Genomic DNA, 13,783 nt, shown 5'->3' on the forward strand with positions numbered 1-13,783 from the left:
ATATCCGAAACTTATCCGTTTTTGGAAATCTTTATATCGTTGGAAAGCTTATTCAATAACCTTCGTATGGAACCATCGACGGGAAAATTCCGATATAAATAAAGTCGATTCCTATACACCTATAATCAAACTATACACTTGAAACCATCTCAAAATAATCAATACTCATACTTAAACTCATATATACCTAACTTAGGATCAATACATATACCCCAACACATATAACAATGACTAATGCACGTAATTAAGTACGGGGTGTTACACATCCTCAGACATGGGATGGGAATAAAGTCATTGCTTAAGATGCAACTTACTTGTTAGGCTCTTCATCATACACAACAATTCTAGTTTCAAACATAACGCAGCAGCTGTGGTCTCCATCAAAATATTCTGTAGAATCTGATTGGATAAATGAAGGTGGATCTAAGATAGAGCCTTTTGATCCTTACATCATTTGTCCTTATCCGTCCACGATGAGGGCATCTTCTCAAACCCTAATAAAGCATCGTCCAAATCCATCTGCGCAAGCACAACCCGCATCTTAACCTGTCATAACAAAAATCTGATGTTGCGATCCAACAACGAAATATCATACTTCATGGTTTTCATCCCCGAGAAAACAATCGAACAAGATTTGATACCAGTTTGCTATGATTCAAACAGAGTAAGCAAACCACAAGTAAAAAAAAATAACAAATAGATTTACATGGAAACTCTTGTGGAAAAAATCACGGGCAGAGGTAAAAGAGGTTTCACTATAATGGATATAAAGTATAATGTGGAGAAGGCTGAATTTTTTGAATACCCAAAACAACCCATTAAATGCACTTATATAATATGTGCATACAAATAAGTCCTAGGCTCAAAAACATAAAGGTCCATATCGGGCCTGTCGGCCTGATCCCTATGCTACCACCACAGACCCCATTGAAAATCACCAACATGGATCGCACCACGAAACTTTCTGGGTCAGATCAACAAAATTTGGGTCACAACTCTAACAAAATTCAAGTACGGTGAATAACACACTTTTGTCATATTAAATCAAATTAGTGATATTCAATAATATTAGATTTTTAAAGAACTGTATATCGAACTTTGACACTATTAATTATTATGTTTAAATATAGAGGTGCACCCGTCAAGCTCAAATCCTGGGTTTGCCTCTGCTAATCATACTATTTTCAAAAGAGAAAAGACATAAAGTCCCCTTCAACTTGTCCGACTTTTCCAGAAAGACACTTAAACTATACAGGCGACCTATTAACCCACAACTTAAACCGTTGTAAATGCACCATTTTGACCAAAATTTTCAGTCATCCTCAATTTAAAATAGACACGTGTTTGGCACTCTCTATTTAATTAATAATTTAAATTAATTATTAATAAAAGGTCGAATTTAACCCATTAATCCGACCCGAATCTCATAAAATACACAAAAACACCATTCTCTATCATTTTTCATTTCTCTCACTTGTCTCACATTACTCTTTCCTTTTCTTTCGCGACAGAGACACTAAGCTCACAATTGAAGGACATTGAAGGACCTTGGGTGATTAATTTGTTGGAAAAATACGAATTAAATAATTGTGGAGGATTTTACAGGTTAGGATTTTGTGCATTTAAGTTCTGATGTCTCTATCTTTTGACGGCTTTTTTGAAGTTGTGTTTTTTTTAAAAAAAATATATTTTTAGGTAATAATTTAGTAAAATTGATGCTAATATGAACTTATTGAATTATACATGTACAACGTGTTTGTAGGATTTTTGTCAATTTTTGCATATGTTGTTGTTATTGTTACGGTGTTGTAGTAGCATATGTAGTTGTAACTTAATTCTTTTTGGGTGTGGGTCAAGTACGGGGTGGCTTGGGTTGGGGTGGGGTATTGGAGGTGTGGTTCTCACTTATATTATTTAATATGCAAAAAATAGTGCACTTAAAGTTTTGACTATTGAGATTTTTCTCTTTTGTTTACTGATTTCAATGTGTTTGTGTGGTTTAATTGTTGCTTTTCCAGGAATCTTTCAATGCCTTTTGTTCTGGTAACTTTAAGATGGTATCATGGGGGTAAAATAGAATTTGATCCCCCACCTGAATATATTGATGGGTTTGTGACTGAATTTTTCGATAAAGACGTTGATATGACGTTCTACTTTGAATTTAGAGGCTACATAAAATATGTGTGATATACAACCGAGTGTGATTTATTTGTTAAATGGATTAGCTATTTGGTAGAAATTAAATATGATAAGGCTATTTGTGACATTGTCAACAAGTTAAAAAATGGGGATGAACTTGAGGTGTATGTTTCACATGGGGTCGGTGAACCTGTTCAGGCCCTACTTGAATTGGAATATGTCCCCAATACAAGTGATAATGGGGTAGGTGAGGAATATTTAAACCCTATTAATGGGGGTGATGCTTCTAGCCCTAATTTTCAGCTTTGTGCTCCCAATTTTTCTTCCAACCATCCTGATGAGCCTCCTCCTTCTAATATACCTTCCAACTCTTTTGACTCTATAATGGATGAAGATTCATGTGATGATGATTTAGGGGATGATTCAGATTTAGAAGGAAATACTAGTGGTGATAGTGATATTGACAGTGATGTCCATCAAGAATATATTGATATAAGGACTAGTAAAAGACATTTCAATAGGTCACAAAGAAGAAGTAGAGGCACAATAAATAAACAGATTAATGTTGATGAAAAAGGTCCAGGTTTAGAATATAATGAGACAAATGTTGGCACTACGGATAGCCTAGTTGGTAAACTAGGAGGTAATGAACCTTACTACAAAAGTGATGAAGCTCCTAGCTTTGAACTAGATGATGAAGTAGGTTGAGGAGATGGTGAAGAAGTTGATGAAGTAGTGCAACAACCTGTGAGAAGAAAGAACAAAAAAGATAGAGTTATTTTTTTATGAAATTTGTGAAAAAATTATTTTGAAATTAGGGTTGATTTTTTCAAGTGTAAAGAAACTTAGGCTGGCAGTAACTAGATATGCAATTCAAAAAAAGATCCAAATTAAAAAGCATGTAAATGAGCCTGGCAGTTAGAGTGAGGTACTGCAAAGACACTTGTCCTTGGTTGTTATGTGCTAGCAAGGATAAGATGAGTGATATTTTATTATTAAAAATACAATCCTATTTATATTTGTTTGAGATCAACTTTTAACTATCTTTTCAACTCAAAGTTTTTGGCAAGTAAGTATAAAGACAGAATAAATCAACAACCAAACATTAGAGTTGTCCAGTTACATGAAATTATTAGAAAAGAGTTGGATATCCAGGTTGGTAGGACAACTGTGAGAAGAGCTAGGTCTAGAGTGCTACAAGAGATTATGGGTGATCACATTGTGGAGTATGGTAGCATTTTTTATTACAGGAATAAGATTTTGAGGACTAATTCAGATAACACTTGTGTTGTCAAGGTTGGAGATGCTGATGAGACTGGACAGTTAATCTTTCAGAATTTTTATGTGTGCTTTCATGCTTTAAAGAAAACATTATTTGGAGGTGCTAGAAGGTTGATTGGTTTGGATGATTGTTTTCTCAAAGGTGTGTGCAAAGGCCAATTGTTGGTGGCTATTTGCAGAGATAAAAACAACCAAATATTGTCTATTGCTTGGGCAGTTCTTGAAGATGAGAATCAATTTACATGGGGGGTGGTTTCTTGAATTGCTGAAGAATGACCTTGAGCTTGGAGAAGGTCATCAATTAAGCATCATATCTGATATGCAAAAGGTATGATTCTATCCTTAACAAGTGTTTACTTTTTTTAACAACTGTTGCTATAACTGGTATAGTTGTAGATTAATATACTATTTTGTTTTGTTAGGAACTGAAAATACCTGTAAAAGAGCTGCTGTCACTGGTTGAACACAGAAAATGTGCAAGACATGTTCTTGCTGATTGTTCTAAAATCTGAAAAGGGATGAAAAGAAAAAAAGTGTTTTGGAAGATTGCAAAATTCACATTTGAAGCAAAATTAAAGGAGAATATAGAAGCAATGAAGATGTAGAGAGAGGGATTGTTTAGATGATCTGTTGTGGTATAGTTTGAAGACATGGTGAAAAAATACTTGGAAGAGCATTGCAACTGTGATGTTGTGGACAATAATATGGTAGAGAGTTTTAATGCATGGGTACTTCCTGCAAGGTTCAAAATGATCATCACAATGCTTGAGGAGATTAGGGTAAAGACGATGAAAAAAATTGGTGAGTTGAGAAAGTTTTCAAATACTTGGATTACTGATATTTTTTCCATGGCTTTGAAAATTCTACAAGAAAATATTGACAAGTTAATGCAGTGCAATTTGTCTTGAAATGGGAAAAAGGATTTTGAGATTGTTGACAGAAGTTGTACTCATATCGTTGACATTGTTAGTATGAATTGTAGTTGCAGAGCTTGAAAACTTAGGGGCATTCCTTGTCCTCATGGTGTTGCTGCTCTTTACTATAAGGAATATGAGCTCATTAATTTTGTGGACACCTGCTATCACAAGGAGACCCACCTCAGCACTTATGCTTATTTTATTCAACCAATGAATAATATGAAAATGTGGCCAACATCAAATAATCCTACTGTAAAGCCATCAAAGATCAGGAAGCTGTCTAGAAGACCAAGTAAAGTTAGAAGAAATGAGGCTAATGAAAGTAGAAAAACTGAAAAACTTAGCAAATGTGGTACTGCAATTACTTGTAGCAAATATGGTATACAAGGACATAATAAAATTAAGAAAATGTCCTACAACAGATCAACCTGATACAAGTCAATCAACTGAAATATCTTCTCAAGAACAAGTATTTTTATAATTATTATCTAATGTTCATTCTGTTAAGTACAAGAAATAATATTTTAAAACACAGGATGGAGCTTCTACTGGTAGAGAAAGAGGGAGAGCAAGGAGCAGTGGTCCAAGTCATGCAGCTGGAACATCTTATCAGCAAGAGGTATATTTATTTATTTATCAAAATCAAATTATTTTAAGTATATGTACTAATATCTCAATAATCAGGCCACCACAAACATTGCAAGTGCTACTAGAGGAAGAGGTAGAGGAAAAGGCAGCATTTCAGGTAGTTCAAGTGTTCTAAATGTCTTAACTATTCCAAGTCAATCAGAGAAAACTTCTGCACAAACATAGGTAATTTTATGTAATTAAACAATTATTGTTTGATTGGAACATATAATGATTTGAGTGTCCAGAGTGTCCATATACAGGCTTCTATAAGTGGTAGATGAAAGAGAGGAAGAGGAATGACTCACCAAATTAGTTCTGACAGCGGAAGGGGCATAGTATTGGTAATACCTCCTCAAAGACAAGGCCATGGGGACAGTAGTGGAGGACATACAAGACCTTTTAAAAGGCCAAGAATGGTAGGGATTGAAATATACAAAGCTTACCACTTTTAATGTAAGTAGTTTGTAGAATTTTTCTTCACTTATTCTTATTTACTGCCTTATAATTCTTGTAATTTATTTGTGCAGCCTAGAATGCCAAGTAGAAGAGTTATTAGCACTGGTGCAAAGGTCACAAAGAGTTCTGATATTGTGACTGGTGATATTGGATACACACCAAGACAAGGATTTAAATGGAAAGGAAAGTCGGTCATTATCAATAGCAAACTTAAAAGAATGAGGGCTGAAAAGGTTATTCAAACGAGGTCTGCAGCTTCTGTCAAAACTCAAGGCAAAAACAGTTTAACTAGGAAGACTCATATGTCATGGAAGTAGGACACCTTGCTGATATAATGTGTATATTTTGGTAGAGATTGTTGATATTGTTTCAAACAATTAGTTTTTGTATATTTTGTTGTTGGTGATAGCATTTTGATCTTACTTTGTAGCAATCAAATAATGTTTTGAGCAGTTTGTTTTGTTAGATACCTTTAGGTATGAAGCTATGTTTTGTTAGGTACCAAACAAAACAAGCTTTGTAGTTCAAATTGAAACAATGATTATGTTGAAATGAAGTCCTCATTTTCTTTCATTGTGGCTGCCTTGTTACTCTATTGGCTGTATAATACGTTTTGAATGCTCACAAATGTCATCAATATCACAATATATTAATACAAAATAGATTGCATGGGTCTTACACAACCAAACAAAACTACATCTTGTTAAGCAACTACTAATCCGACAAGAGAAAAGACAAACTATTTTATACAGTAGAATGAAAAAACGACTATGACAATTTCAATTGCATACAACTACATTTATCATCCATCCTCTTGGTAATGCTTGTCTGAAATAGAAAAAATACCACACCAATCATGACGATGAGCTTCCAATTACAACATTTGATCCTCTCTTCCTCCTTCACCACCCATTTTCCATTACTTTCATAAAATACCATGCTTTTTTTAACTCCTTGATTCTCTTCGCCAATCTCGAAATAACTGTCTTGGATCGTAAATCAGTCTTTTACGAATCCCTCCATCTAAAGAAGTTGCATGATTTCTCCTAAAACGGGTCATAAACAAATCAATTGAACAGAAACAAGAGAAAAAATAAGAAAATATGTATAGGACATACACGATAGCGTGGACAAGACCAAAATCTTCTAGTTGGGTTGTCCTCCAACCATAATGTTTGCATTGACAGTAAGTCTCCATGTTTGCATCGCATTTTTACACGCAACATGGAATCGTTCTCGTCATTATAAATTCAAACAAGATTGCATTTGACATTATAAAACTATTTTCTGCAAAACCTAATCACAAAATTTAACTTGATTTCAGAAAAAATTAAGAAAATTGAGACAAAATTAAAACTTTTACAGCTGATTTTCTTTAGAAATTACAATATAAATGGAAACATCTTACCTTTTAAGGTTGATTTTGTTGACAAGAGTTTGAGAAGAGAGACAATTTTTTTCTTCAAAAATAGCCAACAGCTATATCAATGGAGGAAGAGAGAATCGACATTTGAAGTGGAGAAGAAGAAGGAATTTTTAAATTAATTGACAAATAAATTACATGTGGCAACTTTTAATTGGTTATTTAAGTCAATTTTAAGCATTCACGCGCCTCCTATGCGTGTCTATATGCAGAGGTAAATTTTTTTATCAAAATAGTATATTACATCGGTTTAGATAAGTTTTGTGGAGTAATAAATCGCCTGCATAGTTTAGTTGTCTTTTTGAAAAAGTCAGACAAGTTGAGGGAAGGACTTTATGTCTTTATATAAAATCTCGAATTTTGTGTTGCGATACATTATTTAGGGTCACGATTATATTACTTAGTCGGTTCAGTGATTATCGCAATACATTACTTAGCCGGTCAAGTAATGATCACGATACATTACTTAGTTGATTCCATGTATCTTTTCGGTCCTAGATGTATCGCGATCCTTAGTGAAATTCAGACTTTGTATAATTTTTATGATTGAGATTCTAGATGATAATAATAAATTAGTATATTTATTTATGTAATTTTTCCAACTAAAAAAAAAAATGAAATTTTGTGAGTGACCATAGCGTAGCTTCTCGTCGTGTATATACCTTATTATTAAAGAGAAAATGCTTTCTATAATGAGTCATTATGTTCATAGCTCAAAACAAGATTTCTATAGAAAATTTATTCATCCAATCATTCGTTTCAATGATTACTTCTGTGTTAAACTTGTCTAGAGAATATACGAAAGGGAAAAGGACACAAACAGTTACTTGGTCAAAATTAATTCCACGAAAACGGTGATGGAATTCAAATTTTATTTTCTAACCATTTTAATTTACTTGCTTATTTTATACAGTTTCTATACATATTCTATATTGTTTCTATACATATCTCATACATATAAATATTCTATACAAAAACTATATAGTTTCGATACATAATTTATATAATAATTGTACAACTTTTTTTTACACATTGTATACAATAATTATATAATTTTTATACACTTTCTATATATTTTTTTATATATATTTTATACATATACATATTTGATAGAACTATACAATTTCTATACATATATCTTATATAGATACATATTCTATATAACAATTATACCATTTTTATATAATTATATTTAATTATTATTTTTAAACAACCAAACTAAAAGCAGAATACTTTTCAGTTAAAAAAATTTGTAGCAAAAAAACAAACTGAAAAGGGTCGAATGGCCCAAGTTGAAAACTGTATCAGTATTATATATTGACTGTATTAATATGGTATATAAACTGTATCTGAACTACATGGGCCAAAATGACCCAAATTAGGAAATGACTATAATGGGAAAATAAAATACCCGACTGACTATTTTTTTGATAAAATGTCAAACTTGAGTTATTAGAAGAGGTAGGTTTTAATATGTCTGCTCTTTGTCTCTAAATTCTAAAAGAGAGATATTATTGTCATTTAACGTTTCATCGAATACGTATAGGTTCAATCCTCTTAGTTTAACTATACATATATGTGTGTGTATGTGTGTATATACTTAAACATATTCTTTCGCGTCAGATGCATACTAACATGGCCTTGCACCTCTAGTCTAGTTAAGAAAGTGTGTGTATTTGTTTATATTTTTCTGTTTATATATACTTAACACATTCTTTTGCGTCTAAATATCATAAAGGGTATATTTTTTATATTTTTCTAATTTTCAAAGTAGGTGTGTAAATGTGACACTTATATCCTTTTTATAACTAGTCTAAACGCACGTGTAAACGTTTGATTATTTAAAATTAAATGATTTTTGTTTATTGTGGAAATTCTTAATAAAGTGTAAAAGTTCAAATCACCTTTCCAAAATCTTTCACACTTTAATATAATAATGTAAACATAAACATATGCACATATATATTTCATCGCTAAAAGTTTCAAATGGTTGATGAAACATCACTTTTACATTTACCATATAGTACCTCTTTCCCTTCTTGCCACATGGTAAGAGAGACGAATCAATTTGAATCATATTTGTGTTATAATTATTTTTCTTTTTATTTATACTTTAAAAAAAATCTTATTTTTGAAGTCAAATATTCACAAAATCATTGATTACATTCTTATTACGTATTTAAACTTTTAAAAATCGGGTACTTCTTAAACTTTTCTTATTCTAATGATTTTATATTTATTTCTAGATTTTTCAAATATTCTTAAAATCAAATTTAGTTGATTTGAAATTCTTAAACTAATGAAAAAGTATTAGTTGTCATTAATTTTGATGACTTCTAATAAGAAAATATTTTATCATAAATATATTTAATTAATTTTCAACTCTTAAATTAGAAAAAAAAATAGTGAAATTCTGATGACTTCTAATAGGAAAAATTTAACCATAAATATATTTAATTAATTTTCAACTCTTAAATATTAGAAAAAAAATAGTGAAAAGACGATTTTATCTAAAGCAAAAACTTTTAATAAAAGACAAAAAGGAAAAATTAATGCGAGAAGCACTGAGGTTCCACCGAGATTTGAACTCGGGTTACTGGATTCAGAGTCCAATGTCCTGACCACTAGACCATGGAACCATCCTGTAAACTACTCCCTTAACCAATCATTTCATATCGGCTAAGTGTAAGAAGCAGCTTAAATGGGCAGTATTTTAAGACCCAATTTTTTTTACTAAAAATTACACAATTACACAACTTATATTTTCAATATTACAAAAAATTTCAACTTCTTAAACATATTACAAAAATTCCAACATATACACAGAATACTATGTATATGTCGGCTATATTATGTATATTAATAGGGAGAGAGAGTAAAATAATATAAAAAGTGAAGGAGAGTGTAATTAGGGTTGATATTTATGTTATTTATATTTATTTTTTTTAATCTTTCTACAACAAAATGGACATTCCCTATTTGTACTTGTGGAATTAATAATTCATAGCATGGATCAAGAACAAGGCTGCTTACAAAATTTGTCCCAATTAGTAAAGTTCTCTTCCATTTTACGGAGCTTAATTTTTCTTTTTTGGTTTTCTTTCCCTAAATTGTTTCTATCTATCAATCAACTCCCGAAAGCCGATCCTACTATAAAAATGTTCGTAACTTTCTGGTGCATTGTACTCCGCGTGAGTTCTTTTTCTTTGAATTTGAAAGTTATGAAAGAAAAAATTAAAACGAGGTTTCGATTGAAATTAACTGTTAGGGGGTATTAAATTTGACCCAAAATTTATTCTTTTTATGATGATTTTGCGGAATCATATATTGTTGGACACCATCGTATTAAACGATGCATATGCAGTCCCTGTACAATATTTATACCTATTGCATAACACATTGATAAAAAGTGAAAAACTATGCATATGCAATTTCTATATCAAATTGGTACGATTTTTATTCCGCATTGATACTGTTTTAAAAAAGAGAGGAAAATTGTGCATGCATGTGCGATCTGTATATCAAACTGATACAATACATAGACCATACTGGCCCACTTTTTTAAAAGAAAAGAACATATGCATGCATATACGGTCCTTGTACCAAATGATAAAGCTCTTATATCTATCTTTTGAAAAAATAAATGATGGTTATTTAGTAGAAATCAAGAATGAAAAGGAGAGAGGGAAAGATATTTATTTTTGAATTTATCTCTTTTTTTCTCTCATCATTATTTTTCTCCCTTATTGAATTTTCTCCCATTATTTAAGACATTATTTTACTGCTAATGATCCTAATTATTATAATATAATAATAATAATAATAATTTTTCTATTGTGATACAAACGTTTAAGGAATTATAATTGTGTAATTAATAATGAATAATCGTTTTCTATATTTATGGAATTAATAAAGTTATAGCAGATTAGTTTACCATTGCCACAAATTATTCTCATTTTTAATTTGATTATATATATTATATTGTGTACATGTTTATTATACTATTCAAATATAAATAGTTTAGACCATATATATGCTAAAAATATAAATCGGTGATACATATTTTTCATAAAAAAATATGTTCAATTTAACAAATTTATACCTTAGACTGAAACTGCTACCTTTATATACCATAATACTTGGTATCTTTAGACACAAAGTATTATATTTATACCCATAATTTATAACAGAAATATACAAAGTATGTTATATATAAGTTTATACCATATATACACATATATAAATATACAAAGTATTAAGAAACATACTAAGCATATTTATAACATGAATATACAAAATATGTTATATATAAAGTTTATACCATATAGACACTTATATAAATATACAAAGTATAAAGAAACATACTAAGCATATTTATATATTTATGGTATATGATATCATATACCATAAATATACAAAGTATATTTTACATAGAAATAATTTATTCACACACAGTAAAATCTTTCATGTATAAGAAAATTAAAGAAATAAATTAGCGGCATCCTAAAATTTAATAACAACTCATCATTTTCTATTTTTTAGAAACGGAAATAAAGGAAACAAATTAAATAAATTCCTAAAAAAAAAAATTATTTGAAAGATAATATTTGTTACCCAAAAAATAGGAAGCAGTGATATGTTAATATAACATCCATATTTAAAATTTTCACATATGAAAACGGCTATTAATGTAAATATTATATATGTCATAATTGAAATTCATTAAATATGGTCATGTATATGTAATTATTTTTATAAAAATGACTAATTGTGTTCTTTTTCCGTTAGTAGGTAAATTTTAGTTGGATGATTTTGATAGTTTGTAAAAGTTGAGGCATAAAATCATATTAATTTTTTTTTTCAAAAGTCAAAAAAATAATTCAAAAAAGACATGGTCAAACACAACTCCAACTTCAATTTCAACTCCAACAACTCTAAAAAATTTTAGTTTTTATGGCCAAACGGTTACTTAATTTTGAGGCTATTTTAATGAAATTACTTCAGACTTAGTGCTATTTTTGTCATTTTCCTTTACAAAACATCTCACCTAAAGGCTAGGGATCTGATTGTTGTTTCTTTGTATGGAATCAGACAGGATCAATCAAGCAAAATAAAAAAGAAGAAAAGTGACCACAAGAGTTGTCATAGTGGTTCAGCGTTATGTCCCTTAAGCAAGAAGTTGGGGGTTCGATCCCCACCTCTGGCGAATAGAGCAAACTCTGTGGTCAGTTTCCTACCGCAAAATACGCTGATCGAAAAATAGAAGATTCGTCTCATAGCTGCCAGTTGTGGGGATACTTGGAAAACAAAAAAACAGAAGAATAAAAGTAGAACAAAATTACCCAATTTAAGTGCTGTTGTGATTTACGTGGTCTCCTTCTAAAGCAATAAAAAATCAGAAACTGACACTTTTTTTTTGGTGCATTAAACTTTTACAAAGAAAGTGCATGAATCCAAGTTCTAATTGGACAATACTATTACTCAATTAGTAGTTTTGTACTAGTTTTTTTTTTTAATCCAAATTTCAGCTTTACCTGAAACCGAAAAAAAGGATATACAATTGAAATCCAATCCATTTTTTTTTTTTAGTAATTTTTCGTTTAGACGTGATAGAAGGTGGATGTTAAAGTCAAAGTGTGATGGCAAGAATTAATCAAGTGAAGACTCACAGTTGTCACCATATCATATTCAGAAAAATTGACATACTATAATATAATATACAACGTAATTGGCAAGAGTTTGAATTTTATGTATTAACGAGGTAAATATTTTTTACGCAATCAAATCATTTTTAAATTTTAATAACAAGGAATTATTTGTGATAAACATTAATTGCTGATATGTGAAGCTACAATAATAGTGAAACAGAAAATTTTATAATATCAGTATTGGAAAAATATATTGTTACATTATGTATAAAGATAACAATAGTATGTATATAAATCTGAAATAACGTTTAGAGATATATATTAAAATTTTAAATATCCTTAACAAAATTCCTAACGTTGCTGACTTTTTCCTGGAAATTTCCAATCATTGGTCTGTATACTTTAAATCCAATATATTACGCCAATGACTTTTAGGCTGGAAGTGGACACAATCCATGTGACTGATTCACTATGCTTTTAATTGGGAAAAAATGCATTATCCCTATGGAATCCAAACTGTACTCACTTTTTTTTTTTTTGTTTTCACGTGTCGTTTGGTATCTGTATTGGAGTCTCGATTAATTCAAATTACATAGTATTCGGTCCATCCTGGTGGTGGCGCTCCCAACAGAATTTTCTCCATATTCAGGGCTCAAACTCAAGAACTTTGATTAAGAGTGGAGTTGTCCACCACTACACCATAACCTACGTTAATAACTGTATTCACATTTTTGTCCTTGTTTATGTGTGTGGTCCTTTTGAACTTTATTCATTCCTTAGCTGTGAACTAGCAGAATTTAACTTTTTCTATTCTTCTACACCAAAAAAGGATTTTGTTAATTAGTTGAACATTCCCTCTTCTTTATGACTACTTGTTTCATTCAACTTGTACTTTTTTAAAGTTTTATTTAACTTTTACAATGGCTGATATACTTGTTGAATTGATCAGATATAAGTCTTTAAAAATTGGATAGCACAAATGACATTTATCCAAGTGCGTACTTGAAAAAATCAACTTGTACTTTTTTGAAGTTTTATTTTAACTTTTACAATGAGTGATATATTTTTTAAGTTGATAAGATATAAGCCTTTAAAAATAGGATAGCACAAATAACATTTATCAAAGTAGGTACTTGAGAAAATGTATCCAAGTGAATTCAAATTAGTGGATGTCAAAAAGTAAAGTAGTCTTATTAGATCATTTTCAAAGGCAAAAAGAAAAGATGATTATTTGTCAAATGCAAAAGAAGAACTCATGTATCAAGTACATAAATAAGCTAAAAACTAAG

The 13,783-nt window shown here is 30.4% G+C and overlaps 1 non-coding gene across 1 annotated transcript; it reads right to left on the bottom strand.

The window, feature by feature from the left end:
- Positions 1 to 9,413: 9,413 nt before the first annotated feature.
- TRNAQ-CUG lies at positions 9,414 to 9,485 on the bottom strand. Its single transcript has one exon. It is a non-coding gene; the product is annotated as a tRNA-Gln (tRNA).
- Between the last annotated feature and the right edge of the window lie 4,298 nt (positions 9,486 to 13,783).

The sequence above is a fragment of the Capsicum annuum genome, chromosome 3 (genome assembly GCF_002878395.1).
Source record: "Capsicum annuum cultivar UCD-10X-F1 chromosome 3, UCD10Xv1.1, whole genome shotgun sequence".
Classification (NCBI taxonomy): domain Eukaryota; kingdom Viridiplantae; phylum Streptophyta; class Magnoliopsida; order Solanales; family Solanaceae; genus Capsicum; species Capsicum annuum.